Below are 15,304 nucleotides of genomic sequence, written 5' to 3' on the forward strand. Positions count from 1 at the left end.
TCTGTAATCTTGAATTTCAAAACTGACACAGACTCTGTTGGTAGGTGTGGCATTATTTTTTGTCAGTAGCCTATAACAGGATATTTGTTTTGCAAAATTGTGTTGTATTACTTTGCCTGGTATATATATATATATATTGATGGGCAGTACTTATGATACATGTATTTAAAATAAGTATTTCAAATACAAAATAGTATTTTGTAATTTGTATTTTAAGGTTAAAGAAAATGGCTGCATATTTTGTATCTACTTAGCCTGGGAACACCAAGCCCGCAATTGGGAGTGGGTCTGGGAATTCGGTAGCCTAGAAATCTAGACGCGCCCCTAGCGGTAGCAAATTACATTTGCTGCCAGGGCTAGTCTAGCAACTCTCCGTTGGCTTGTGAGCTCCAGAAATCGAAACTCAATCAGGCCAATGAAATCGTGTATAGAGTCGTTAGGTGGGCTTAACATAATGATTGATGGCAGAGTTGCAACGGTTTGGCTTAAATTCCCTGCTACTTGAAAACAAATAAGATGGATGTTGCTGTTGGCGAACAGTGTGACACGAGTGAAGCTTTTATTAAGTTGGCAAACATTTGAACTAGCCAACTAGTTCCGCTGGTGGGAAACGCATGGGACTCTTAGCGCTGCCGCTGTCCTATTGCGTGCAGAGGGAATTTGAAAGACAACTGATTATCCCGCCCCTCGGACTGAGCACTGCGAACGGTGAGTGCCCAGACCCTACATTTTAATGTGGGTCTGGCTCGTCAGGCTAGGAATTCGGTTCATTGACTTACGACTTCCAGCATGGGTGTAACTAGCAGTGAAAATAAACTTAAATTAGTAGGCCTACATTAAACTCAAATCATTTCAAACGTGTAGCAATCTTGTAAATGAAGGTTGTTTACTTAATGCCAAAGCAGTGTACTGATAAAGGAATATAACTAGATGTACTGCAAAGCAGTACAAAATATGGCCGCCACTCAGTCCTGCACATTCTCTGCAAAAATAAATCACGCTTGTCAATTTGTCTCCATCTCCTACTCCATCCCCTACTCTTTTGTGTATGTAAATGAGTGTGTGCATGTGTGCGTTTGCTTTTGTGTATACTGTATGTGTGCTTCGTGTGTGTTTTCGCGTGTGTGTGGGGGTAATGGGGTGTGTGTGTGTGTGTGAGTTCACTTCTGAGTCGGTGTGTGGTGTTAATGGGGTGTGTGTATGTGTGTTTATGTGTGTGCTTGCCTGCATGTGTGTGTTTTTATGTGTGTGTGTGTGTGCGTGCATGTGGGTGTGTTTGTGCATGTGTGTTTGTACGTGTTTGTGTTTATAGATAGATAGATAGATAGATAGATACTTTATTGATCCCCAGGGGAAATTCAAGAAATGTGTGTTTATGTGTGTGTGTGCTTGCGTGTGCTTGTGTGCGTGCCTGTGTATGTGTGTGAGTCTTTGCATGAGTGCCTGTGTGTGTGCATGCGTAGTGTACAGTCACTAAATGTAGCCTACACATATATCTGTTTATTGTATGGTTCCCCATGAACGGAATTCTATGAAACTTGGCATACATTCAGATGATGATCCTACACGTTAAATTCTGTGCAGTTTTGAACCTCTCAGCCAGATACCTGCGATTACAATGCCTCGTTTTTGCTTTTTCATTTTTAATTAGGTGGTACTATACATCAAATGAGTGGATATGGGACATGGCCCCTTGAGACAAACATACTAAAAAAATGGGGTCCTAGGCCCTACGGTTCTACGGTTGTTGTTGTCCTGAAAACACTTCTGAACACACTTCTGCTGCTCTTACATACAGTAACTTGCACCACTATGCCACTTGCATACTTAGGTCAAACAGAACTAACTCAGCCATTTATTGGCCTGACTTTTGCACTATTATATTGACTGTCTACTGTATGCACAATTGCACATTTTCAACTCAAATTTTGCTGCTCTTATTTTCTTCATTGTATGTGCCTTCTTATTTTCAGAGGTGGAAAGTAACAAAATACATTTACTCACGTTACTGTATTGAGTAGTTTTTCTGTGCATTTTGTATTTTTTAAGTAGTTTATAAAATCGTTTTTTTAAATTTTACTTGATTACATTTTGAGTGAAGTATTGTACTTCGCTACATCAAAAATCCCATCCGTTACTTGAGTAAAAAAAAAAAGTTAAGACTAACGAAAACAGAAAGGGAGAGAAAAAAAAATCGCTTCCACTACAACACCGAGTCATGCCACATGCAGAAGTTTTCTGATGATACTGCAATTGTGGGGTGTATCAGGGACGAGCAAGAGGAGGAGTACAGGAGCCTGGTGGAGGACTTTGTGCATTGGTGCAAACTCAATCACCTTCAACTTAACACTTCAAAGACCAAGGAGATGGTGGTGGATTTCCGAAGGTCTAAGCCCGCTCTGCTACCAGTCTCCATTGATGGGGTCAATGTGGAGGTGGTAAGCACCTACAAGTATCTGGGTCTCCACCTGGACAATAAACTGGACTGGTCAGCCAACACTGATGCACTCTAAAAGAAAGGACAGAGCAGGCTGTACTTCCTGAGGAGGCTGCGGTCCTTCAATGTGTGCAGCAAGCTCCTCAGGATGTTCTATCAGTCTGTTGTGGCCAGCCTCTCTTCTATGCAGTGGTATGCTGGGGAGGAAGCACAAAGAAGAAGGATGCTGGGCGACTTGACAGGCTGGTAAGGAAGGCTGGCTCTGTAGTGGGAGCTGAACTGGAGTGCATCACTTCAATATCTGATAAAAGGACCCTAAACAAACTGATCAACATCTTGGACAATGAATGTCATCCGCTCTACAGCACAATCAAAAACCAAAAGAGCTTGATCAGCTGGAGACTTCGCTCACTGCCATGCACAACTGAAAGGCTCAGGAAGTCATTTGTTCCTAGGGCCATTGAACTGTACAATGCCTCACTAAAGGGAAGAGGAGAGATAGACTTCTCTGCTTAGTCTGTCTGCCTCTCCACCCTCTCCATGTCCATGTTTTTTTGAGTACTGACTGCCCACTACTGCTTACTACTGTTATACTACTGTTGTACTATTGTACACAGCCTAATGTTTTCACTACTGTTTTACTACTACACTGTTACCTCAACCTGTTCTTGCACTGAAATAGTTTTTTATTTTACCTTGTCTACATTACACTTTACTCTCCTATTTGTATGTATTATTTATGCTGGTCTCTAGACCTTACTGTTGCACTGTTGGACTAATGTTGGACTACTTTTTGCACCTTCACCATGACACCCACTCTCTTGAGCACCTCACCAGTCCTGGCCCTGTCAGCACAAGCGTCTTATGCTTGATCACCCTCAAGCACATTGGACTTTCTTAATTTAACTTATATTGTGTATTTAGTATTTAGTTTTGTTAGTTTCTTATCTTATCTTCAACTGTCTTTATTGTACAGTGGATTTTAGCTATATGTTTATACTTATACTAATGTTTACCATTTCTGTTGTAAGTGCATGTTGTGTGTTGCTTGTTGTCTGTATGCTACTGAGACCCTTGAATTTCCCCTTGAGGATCAATAAAGTATCTATCTATCTATCTATCTATCTATCTTTTTAGTAACCTTACTTGGCTTTCTTGGAGAAAGACATTGCACCAGCAGCACAACAATTAGCGGTCCACTAGCGATGTTCAACTAAATAAACAAAAGATAGACTACCTTATGACCTTAGACCAGTGTTTCTCAAACCTTTTTTCTGGGGACCCACTTTTTAAAAATGACAGACTATCGCCACCCAACTCGTGACTGTGGTAGTTAACAAACTAGACAGTTTTCACTATGTTTTGTATACAAAATCCAGTCAGTCAAACTTTACATTTCGTCTGACATTCATTTTGACATTTAATTTGTAAGTTAAAATATTCAGGTAAAATAAATATATGGTGGAAATAAGTATTGAACGCTTAATTTGTTTTTCAGTAATTAGCCTAAACTTCCAGTGAGTAGCCTATTTTCGAAATTTTCACCACACATTATATTAACACACATATAAAAAATCCAAACATAAGAGTTATGTGTAATAAAGTGGAATGACACAGGAAAAAAAGTATTGAACGTTCCTACTGAAATTTCTTCAATACTTTGTGGAAGCCTTTGTTTGTAATGACAGCTTCAAGACATTTCCTGTATGACAAAACTTATTAGTCGCAGTATCAGGTGTGATTTTGGCCCATTGTTCTAAACAGATTCCAGGGGTCCCTCTTGTGAATCCTGATCTTTAGTTACTTCCAGAACTGTTTAATTGAATTGAATTGAATTGGCTGCCTTCAAGTCTTTTTGGAGCTTTCTCCGAGTGGTCTTTGGCTCTTGGAATTGACTATCCTTCTGACTCCCTGGTCAGAAATATTGCGAGGAGATCCTGTGCAAGGCCGGTTGATGATGCAGTGATGTTTCTTCCACTTGCAGATAATGGCTCCCATGCTGCTTACTGGAAGATTCTGAAGTTTTGAAATGCATCTGTAACCAGTTTCATTTATATGTTTTGCAACAATAAGGTTGCAAAGGTCTTGGGAGAGCTTTTTGCTTTTATCCATCATGAAATGTTTCTTGTGTGACACCTTGGTAATGAAAAACCTTTTTATAGCCCATCGATATGTAGGCTACTAACCAAGCTTATATTAATTTGCACAGATAGAAAGGATAACTACTCTCTAACTACTTACAGATTCCAGCTCGTTCCTTCCCTTTCCTTGCCTTAGTGCTTTTTCTTAGCGTGTTCAATACTTTTTCCCTGTGTTCACTTCATTACACATGACTCTACTTATGGAGTTGTTTGGATTTTTTATGTGTGGATTACCTGAGTTATTACTAATGCCTGGTGAAAATGTTGTGCCCCCTGTATTCCACTTTTCAAGGGCCCTCTCCTCCATTGGGGCCCTATACTTCCCACTTTCCCCCACCAGTTCGACACCCTTTAATCTGCTGAACCTTCTGCTCGTTTCCAAATATAAAAAAAACTCTCTGCAACTCGACATTGGCCTGCCTGCCTCAGCTGCCTGTGAGGGGCTTTTCAGTTGTGCTGGATTACTGTTCACTGCAAAGCGACAATCAACTACTGCTCAAACTTTATGGAGAACTCCGGTGATTTTTCACATAGATCTCCATTTCTCAACGTCCTTATCAGGCAAGTACCTCCACTCGGCGGCCATATTGCAAAACTTTTTGGGCACTTATCGTGCATCTATTTCGGCAGAAATGCTTGTGCGTAAAGCTTCACGACACCAATCTTGCTCCAGCAGCGAGATCACAACAGATGATTGGCACGATGTCTTCACAGCACACCACTTGATTGGCTCAATGTATTTTACAACACACCACATGATTGGCTCAATGTATTCAAATGTCGACGTTTTGCCGTGGAAGGGTTGTGATATGTGTAGACAACTGCCATATTGGCGTTACAAACTAACCCAATGCATTACCATGGAGGATTTTTTGAGTGCTGTATCTCCTCATTAGAAAGTCTCTGGGAAAACTAGTTGTTCTGGTACCCCCCCCCCCCAAATAAAAAGTAACTAAGTAACTTTTACTTAAAGTACATTTTAAATGAACTACGTTTTACTTTTACTTGAGTACAATTTTCAGATCGGTATTTTAACTTGTAAAAGTATTGGTACTTTTACTTGAGTACAATATTTTCGTACTTTTTATATTGTTTACTTGAATGTTATGTTTGTCTGTGGACCTATTTGGTAAAATATGTCTTGTCTCCACCGTGGGATAGTGGGAAACGTAATTTCGATCTCTTTGTATGTCTTGACGTGAAAAAATTGACAATAAAGCAGACTTTGACTTTGTAATACTATTATTTATTATATATATTTTATAAGTAGTACAGTGAAGTGTAACGTTACAGAAGGAAAGGAACAAAGGTTACCGACGTTGAACAAGCAAATTGCAACAACATTGCAACTATATTCAATAATATTACAACTGTATATTATATAAGGAGCTCTGCCTGGTCCAAGTGTTGTTCTGACAGACTCACAATTCTGTGGACACTTGCATTTTTTTTAACGATTGACATGAATGACAGAAAGAGTTCCAGGGAACATGTTATTAGTCTTATGTTTGTGTTTCCCGTAATTTGTAAAGAAATGAATCCAGGCAGTGATAGATCTGGGGCTATTCCAAAAACATCTGGGGCTATAGCCCCGAATGTCCAGGCCTAATAACGCCACTGCGTGGCCACTGTATTTTGTAGTTTATTTTGATACACTTAAATTTAGGTCGTTATGACCGCCGCGCAGCGAAGCCTTTTTTCTTTTTTCTCATAAAACACCATTTAAAGATAATGCCATGGTTTTCAGGATACCAGTCAATGCCCTGTTAATAATTTTTGGGAGGAGAATTACTCCTTGTGTCAGGGATGGAGCCTGGGAATATCCATATCAACCTTTGGCAAATTTGGGATTTGATCTGCCCTCATATCATGCCCTCATAGCACAGCTTGTAGGCACTTTGGCTGCTTTAGCCACTAGCCGGCTAACTCACGACAGCACTGATTTTCTTCACGTTTTTTCCGACGGACAGTATTCCAAGAACATGATCAACTGCGCTCCGTGTTCAAATTGGCCAAAGATCTCCTTTAAGGCTGGTTCATGCGTGTGCATCATTCAGTCATGTTCCTTACAGGTGCATATCCAAAAATTATTATATTATAATTTTTTTCCTGGTAATTTATTTTTAAAAATAACTTTCATATATCCTAGATTCATTACACAGAAAGTAAATAGTTCAAACCTTTTCTTGTTTGTTGTTTGTTGTTTCCTTGTTTTGCTCTGTTCATTATGACCGCCGCGCAGCGAAGCGGCGGTCATATAGGTTTAGTCAGATTTTTTTCTTTTTTTTTTCTTTTCTTTTTCGCATGCCCAAATTTTCGTCAATGATTCCCGGGACACTGAAAGACCGGGGTACATGAAACTTGGTGGGCATGTAACCCCACATGGATAGCATGGAACCATCGTTTTTCGTTTTGATCTGTAGCCCCCACGCTGAACTGGACCCCCCCGAAAGGAGGGTAGGGCAGACACAGTTCTCTGTGAATATCTTGAGAACTGTAGGGCCTAGGATGACCATTTTTTTTCCGTATGTTTGCCTCCAGGGGTCATGTTAACCCATTTCATGTGCACACATGTGCACAAACAGATACACACACACACACACATACATTCACAGTAATCATACGTATGACACATACTCACACAGTAGACATATGTACGCTTGCATGCACAGGCACATACGCAGGCACACACACAAGCACACACACACACACACACACACACACACTCACACACACACACACACCCACACACATAACATAAACATAACACAAACAATCAAGAATTTCTCAGAATTATGAACAGGCAAGATGGAGGTGGGGTTGTATAAAATGAATTTTACATGTGAAATCTATGAACTAATCATGTTTTGGTACTTGTTGTCTAGCAGATACCAGTGAGAATTGAGTGTGGATAATGCAATTTAGTGAGACAGTTAGAATCATATAGGCCTTTCAGCGTGATTTCTTTTTGTGGAAAAAATGTGCTGGACTGGGCGGCGGTCATATTTTGTACCGCTCTGCGGTACATCTAGTTGTTCATTGTTTTGCTCTGACTTACTGCTGAAATTAATAGGATCAAAGTGCAGAGGGGAGTTTCATTCTGAAATCACATGCAAACAGCTCCATATATTTTTACAACTTGCTACTTTGACTTTTGATTTCGTTATGGTGTGTGGGTCAGCACCATCTAACAAACACTGCACGGATAATTATGTGGCACTAACCAGAATACTGCTACAGTAGTTGTCACAGTTTTTAGTTGAAATATAATTATGAATGCACTAGAAGACTGTAAAAAAGTTTGAATGGTCCTTATTCTCCATTGTCTGATATGTCCAATGCACTAAATGTGTGTATAGTATATTATAGTGTTAATTATATCATGCATGGTATAAACTATTGTGTTTGAAAATGCATGATGTTACACGACCCAACATCCGTAGTGCCTCCTCTCTGGACATGTTCAAAAAGCACCTTAAAGCACACTCCCTGAGGCCTTTGGCCTCTAGCCCCCATCCACTACCCTTCCTTTGGCAACATTGGGCACCTGAAAGGCACTATATAAAACTATTATTACAGTGCATACAAATGCACTGTACTGTTAATTTGATGCCTATGGATTAAAGTGTGTGGCGGGCAGGATCTGGCCCGCAGGCCGTAGTTTGGCCACCCCTGGTTTAAAACCTTTAGTGGGGGCCAAAGCAGATTACTGCTTAGGCAATAATTGTTTTTCTACCTATTGTGATTTTCATCACCTTTTTACTGGGGACCAAGCAGTTGTGAATGCACCCGTTTCTACCTTCTCTTGCTGGAAGCCAAGCAGTAATGCTGCGTTGTGTTTCTACCTTTTTAACTTGTGTTTTGTTAATTAATCGAGTTTTGGGTATTATACCATATTATATCACTATCTAATGTCATTTTCTGTCGATAGAATCACTTTCTTACATACGTTAGCCTACTTGAGTATTAAACTTCTCCAAGACTCAGTGATATTAATTAAAAGATGATAATTGTGGGTCTGGTGTGTTCCTGAGAGCTCTCACTATTTCAAAAAGGTTCCCTTTAGAGCTAAAATAATGTAATATTGAATATTTTTGTTTTAATGAGTATGGCATGGCATGGGCCTCTCTTTCTTATCTCACAGAACTCTTCAGTGAGTTTTTTTTTTTGTGGCAGTTTGCAAACAGAGTGCATTACCACCATCTGCTGGACTGAGGTGTATATACCCTGTAGAGAGAGAAAAAGAAAAACCCTGATGAAGTGTGAGGTTGATGAGATTAGGTATGAGGAAGAACATGACAGTTCAGCATCCTGATGACTTGTGGATAGAAACTGTCTCTGTGTGTAATGTAACAACACTGAGTTGCCATGACAACTCCTGCTCAACTGCTTGGACCCCTCATTGCTGCTTGAAGCTATATTTTTCAATGTGATTTGTCTTACCAAAGACTTATCAGCATCAGAAATCTTTAACAGAACCTTATTGGCTGCATGTAGGCTATGCGTTTTTGGGTCCATATGTCTGTTGAATAGGCTGCACATTCTACATTTAGGGAGCACTATCTACATGAAGGATCCACAAAAATAAACAAGTTGTAGAGCACCCATGTAAGGGATAATGGACGACACAGTGTTCGGTTCACAGAAACTAACGCACTAATGGGTTGTAAAACGGCCCTAAACGGCCCTAAAACTAATGGGTTGTAAAACGGCCCTATACCACACCAATAAAAATGTGTAGGCTAGTGTAGCTGCAGATTTGAGATAAAGGTTTGAAATTGAATCAAGGGGTCATAATAATTAGGGCTATTCCCCACATTTCAACTCTCTCTCAAGTAGCACTAGTTGAACGAGTCGGTGATGAGTAAGTAATGCTAACTGTACTAGTTGTACGAATAAAATATAGCTATACTCCGATGAGAATCATTTTCAGGACCAGTTCATTCGTATTAATTTATTCATATAATAAAGCCTTCTTTAGTAGTCTACTGCCACCATTCCTTTGGTACAGATACTCAGGGGAGTGCACCTACAGAAAGGTTTTTGATTGGTCCTCAGTTTTAGTTTTGTACAGTGTACACTGCCTCATTCAGAATGCAAATGGTTGTCAAATCAGACCTTTTTATATTTTATGTACCATCTGCCAAATGTTATCATTTGCAGGCCTAGTTTTTTACATCTATATAATTCTTTCAGTGAACTTCAACTCTTAGAAGCCCTCACCTCCAATTCCATAGACGGGGATCAGTGGCTGATGTGAAAGAATAGTCAAAAGGGAGTAGTTTGGTGATTCTGAGCGGACATGTCCAAGTAACGGAAGAGTCTGGTTGTAATAGTGAACATGAAGAGGGCTTCACAGACCAGAATGAACTTCAACTCCCAGAGTGCTTCACCAAGAACCAGTAGTCCAACTGCAGTGGAGGAGGAGAGCAGGCTGCTTCAGAGAGTAAGATTAAAGATGAAGACAACATCCAGCAGTCAGATGGGGGGTTGCTGAAATACACTGATGCTGACCAAGAACATGGCCATGTTGAATCTCCTCATAGAGGTAAGATCTCTTTCAGAAGTAAACAGTTTGGTACCACGCTCACGCTGTAGCACGCTCACATGTGCAGGGTTCTCACGGTCATGGAAAACCTGGAAAAGTCATGGAATTGTAAAATCCTATTTTCCAGGCCTGGAGAAATCATGGAATTGAGTAAATTCATTGAAAGTTTTGGGAAAGTTGTGGAATTTAATTTTGTTCTACCCAGGACGGTAGACCCCCTTTACCGGGGTATGTGCCCCAGTACTAAACTACTGTGCTCCAGGACAATCTCATGTTCAGGTTCAACAAGTCCCCGTATTTAGCAGCAAAATTGTATTTAGATAATAACAGGAAAATAAAAGGAATCAAATCAAATCTGCAAAGTCAAAGCAACAGAAATGAAAGGAGCAACGCAAAATTTAAGCAGAGACACAAGCATCACGCTCAAACACTCAGTGCATAGCCCATCCGTGCACTTTGTGCATGTAGGTTGTTACGTTAGTACAAATAATATGAGAGTCTAGAGTAGGCCTGTTCTACACAGAATTTATCTAATTAAATAACTGAACACAGGTAAGCACTTCAATAGCATTTCATGGAGTGCATGGGGTGGGGGGGTCTAGTGACACCCCTGGAGCGTATATCAACTCACATAATTTGATCGCTCCCATCATAGATATAATGGTTCAGGAGAAAACACATTTTATCCAATCTTGTCACTTTTCATAATTGGCCCCAACCTGTGGCGAACAGTAAGCAAATGTGTGCTTGTAGGCCGTGAAAAGTCATCTATCTATGTTGATAGCTTTTGGGCACATCAAAGATTATGTACTGATCATACAGACAATGTGCAGATTTGATCCAGTTAATATTTTATAATATGTATTTTTGTGTTTCAGACACATCCCAGAATAATAGCCAGACCCAAAACATCAGGCAACAGAATAAATTGAATGCCACAACATTTCCAGGCCTCAATGAGGATGTGGACTTTTCTCCATTTTTGTAATCTCGTAGTTTGCTCTGTATGAACTGAAGCATTGGACTGTGTGATGTAAAAAAATGGCGGATTGAGAAAAAGAAAAAAACTGCTTTTAATTGTAATTTGTTTTGGTTTGGGGAGACACTTTGATAAATGTTTGTTGATATTTATCTTGTGGGGGCACATTTCCAGGCCTTTCACCTGCAATTGTTTGGCATTCCCTGATGAAGACATTGTGTCGAAACGCGTAGGCTTGTAGCCACACTGTAAAAAGTTTAACGTAAAATTTACAGCAACTTGCTGGCAGCAAATAACCAGCAAGTTGCTGTATTTCACTCTACAGTACACCTACTGTATATGAAATCACAGTACCTATGCCTGATGTATATCTATGACTGTAAATGCAAACTACAGTAGTACTACCAGTGCTGTAATGTATACAGTATTGAATTGTCTACCGTATTTTTAATCACAGTACTTATGGATCATACTGTAACTTAGTACAGTAGTACCAACAATAATACCAGTGCTGTAATATTATATACAGTAATTTTGGGAAATTCATATCCTGCTTTATCTACAGCCAGGATACATTTCACTAGGCCTAGGTATGGTTTAGGCTACACAAACTTGCATAAATAACCATTGACAACTTGTTATCAGTTTGAAAAGCAAGTACATTTATTCACTTTTTTCCGTTTAGAAATTCTCGTGTGCTGCATCCTAACGTTAGACCAACGGTTGCAGTCAGTCTGATCCACCACCAGTAGCAGAGTGAAGCAGCACCTAGCAGAAATAGAAGAAAAAAAGATAAACAGTAACAATTTTCAACTGAAACTGAAGGCTACTTACAAGTGAAACTTTAGAATAATCATTTATATATATATATACTGTATGTTTGCTTGCAGCAACACATAGATATATGTACTGATTACGATGAGTTAACGTTACATAAGTTAGCTGGTAGCAGCTAAACCTCCACGTTAACCAGCAGCACATCATCTTCAGCCTAACATTGTGACAGTAACATACTAGGCCTAGCACTACTAGCGAATGTTTTATATAAATTATATGAATATAATAAACTGTAACTTACTGAGAACTAAGGTAGGCCTAATATAAACGAGACTGCCAAAACGTTAACGTAACATAAAACATTAACGTTAATGCCACCTTCACAGCAACAGCAACTATGATAGCTAGCCTAACGCTATACTTAGATACTTAGTTGATCCAACAAGCATGGATGCGTTTGTAAAGTTAGACAGTACAACGCATACAGACCAATTTAATGTAGTACAATTTCACAATGAAACATTAACGTTACATAAATAAATGCTTGCTTACCATTAAGGTGGAGCTGCGAACTTGACAGAGTGCTGAACACCGTTGGTCTGACTGACTGAACTGTAGCTCAAAATGATCTCCGCCGGACAGTTCAAACGTCGTCGCTGGTGCACGCTTCAATCACCACGTCAAAATTTTCCCAGCAAACCATAAATCCATGACTTTTCAATGTCTTTTCAAAATGATGATTTGGGTGGAAAATCAACATAATATCAATGTCACCTTGCTATCTAGGAGCTTAACTTTGTATTTATGTGCAAAAAGAAAACAGAAAACCCCAACTGATTTTCCGCCATGTTTTTCAAATTTTCAAAAAGCTGACAAGTGAGGGAGGAGTCAGATTTATTACTGTGTTATGATTCGCAGCAAATTTTTATTACTGTAGTTTGACCATTTTTGACCATAATTCATAGCGAAACTACAGCAACATACTGTATTCACAAATACAGTACACATTTTTCTCAAAAACAGCAGTGATGCTGTGAAAATCACAGAATCTTGTTACAGTGTAGAGTTTAATAAAGGCTTTTTAACTTTAGTAAGGAGTGCCTCAAAAGTTGTTTTCATCTTTTCATGGCAGTTTGGACGCCCAAGTTTTTTTGATGAGCACCCTTTTTTACTACTTGGATAATTGACCCAGTGAAGCATTCCCTTCTCTATCTTTGGTTACATCAGGCAACAACTTGGGAGATCAAATCAAAACAGGCCCTTGGAATGCTCTGACTGTGGGAAAACGTTTAAACAGTTAAAGGTTCTCAACCAACACAGAAAAATCAAACCGCCGACTCAACGACGAGAGAAGCCTCATGAATGTGTAAGGTGTGGGAAGATATTCCCCCGGTTGTCATGTCTGATATATCATCGAAGCTTGTACATTGAGCCTGCGTTTTTTACCTGTTCTGATTACTCCTAAAATGAAAAATACATAACTCTCTCACACACACACACACACACACACAGGCCACCTATGTCCAACAGATACAAATATGCCAGTCATTAAAACTGAAAACCGTTGAAACTGAAAAGGTGTTCATCTTCAAAAGAAGCTTGTTTTCAAAGTTGCCAGAATTCAGTGCCTGGGAGTTTCAGGCCCAAGACTGGCCAACGTTTTACATAGTGGTGGAAATTGGATAAATTAAGCAACATTTCAGCTCTTACTATCCTGTAGTTTTTATTAGTACCATGGTTCAACAAATGTGTAATAATAATAATTCACTTCAACTGAGAAGTTAACAAAAATATTCCACAAGTTAACAAAAAAAGAAAGAAAGAAAGAAAGACAGCCTTTGAAATGTAGGCTACTTTAAGAAAAGATAGACTAACGTGACATGTCAATATTTTTTTCCTCGACCGGCCCAAAAGTGAAGCGGCACACCGGGAATTCTCCCGATTACCTAATCTGGGCCTGATTCAGTCTTACTCTTCTTGGACTGAATAAGTCCTGCGATGCATAGCCTTTTTAGGTCGCTGAGGCAGGTAGCGGAGTGTTTAGCTTCACAGAAGCTGCCAATGTAGGCTACAGAAACCTTTCTTGCAAATACGGCCACGGGTGTATGACGTTCTCTTCCATGGCGGTTTCAGTTGTGCGTCCTCCTCCTTTAGCAACAAACAAGCGCTGAAATAGAGCGCGCAGCGTGTGTAATGAAATCTAGGAGCAGTGATTCGCAAAACTTCCCTTTTTGCAGTCACACACATTTCTTCTAAGTTTTTGTTTTAGTAACAAGTAACGAAGATGCTTAGTGGAAATATAACGGAGTAAAGTATACATTTTATCTAGGAAATGTAGTGGAGTAAAAGTGAAAGTTGACATAAATGTAAATAGCGAAGTAAAGTACAGATACAGATACGTGAAATTTCTACGTAAGTACAGTAACGAAGTATTTGTACTCCGTTACATTACAACACTGCATGGGGTGGTGCATTCAAGGAACCGGACGCATGAATGCACAGAGTGTGGGAAAGCATTCACACGCCTGTTAGTTCTAAAGAGGCACCTTAATGTCCATATTCATATGTGTGGATTCATATGTGTTAACTTATATAATTTAGAATTTGCATATTTCTACATGGTTGTTTCTATGCAGTATATACAATAACTGTGTGTTGAGTTACATATATTTATGGCCACATTCACATTTATGGTATTTCACAGATGTTTTATCCAAAGTGACTAACAACATTAGAATAATATGTAAAAATAACAGATTCAGATTACTTTATGTGACATGCACAATACAAAACAGAAATGAAATGTGTGTAGTTAAACAGCTCTGTACAGTAGTGTGCGTAAAACACTAAAAAAAAAAAGTGAGTTTTAAAAAGTCTCACGAATGTCCCACAGCTGTTGTTAGAATTGGACAAATTAGTGAGTTCTTTTGGGACAATGTGCAATTGTTTTCAAAACACATGAGTAAAACAAAAAGGAAAAACATTCTTATCAGCACTTTCTTTTTCATTCACTGTTGCTGGCTCTCCAGCGACCTCTTCACCTTCAAAGACCATTATCTCCACAGCACTGTGCACCTGCTCCTCCAACACTGGCAACAGCACTGTGCACCTGCTCAAAAAGGCCACAAAGTGTATAAATGTTAGTATTCTGGATGGGATGTCAGCTGTCTTCAGTTCAGTCATGTTGTAGCTTGTCTTCAGTGACATGAAGAATGTGTGGTCCAGGAGCTACTATCTTATAGATAGCTAGATAGATAGATAGATAGATAACTTCAATATCAGAATCACCAGACAACTTCAATATTTCCTCAAATGCTGCTGTGGTCTTTGGGGGCAAGGCAAATTGTTGGGCATCTGCCTTTTTAGTCTTTCCACCTTTCCAGTTGGTTTGGCAGAAGCCTTGAATTAGTTTACCCATGGGG

Source organism: Alosa alosa, chromosome 4 (assembly GCF_017589495.1).
Source record: "Alosa alosa isolate M-15738 ecotype Scorff River chromosome 4, AALO_Geno_1.1, whole genome shotgun sequence".
Taxonomy (NCBI): domain Eukaryota; kingdom Metazoa; phylum Chordata; class Actinopteri; order Clupeiformes; family Clupeidae; genus Alosa; species Alosa alosa.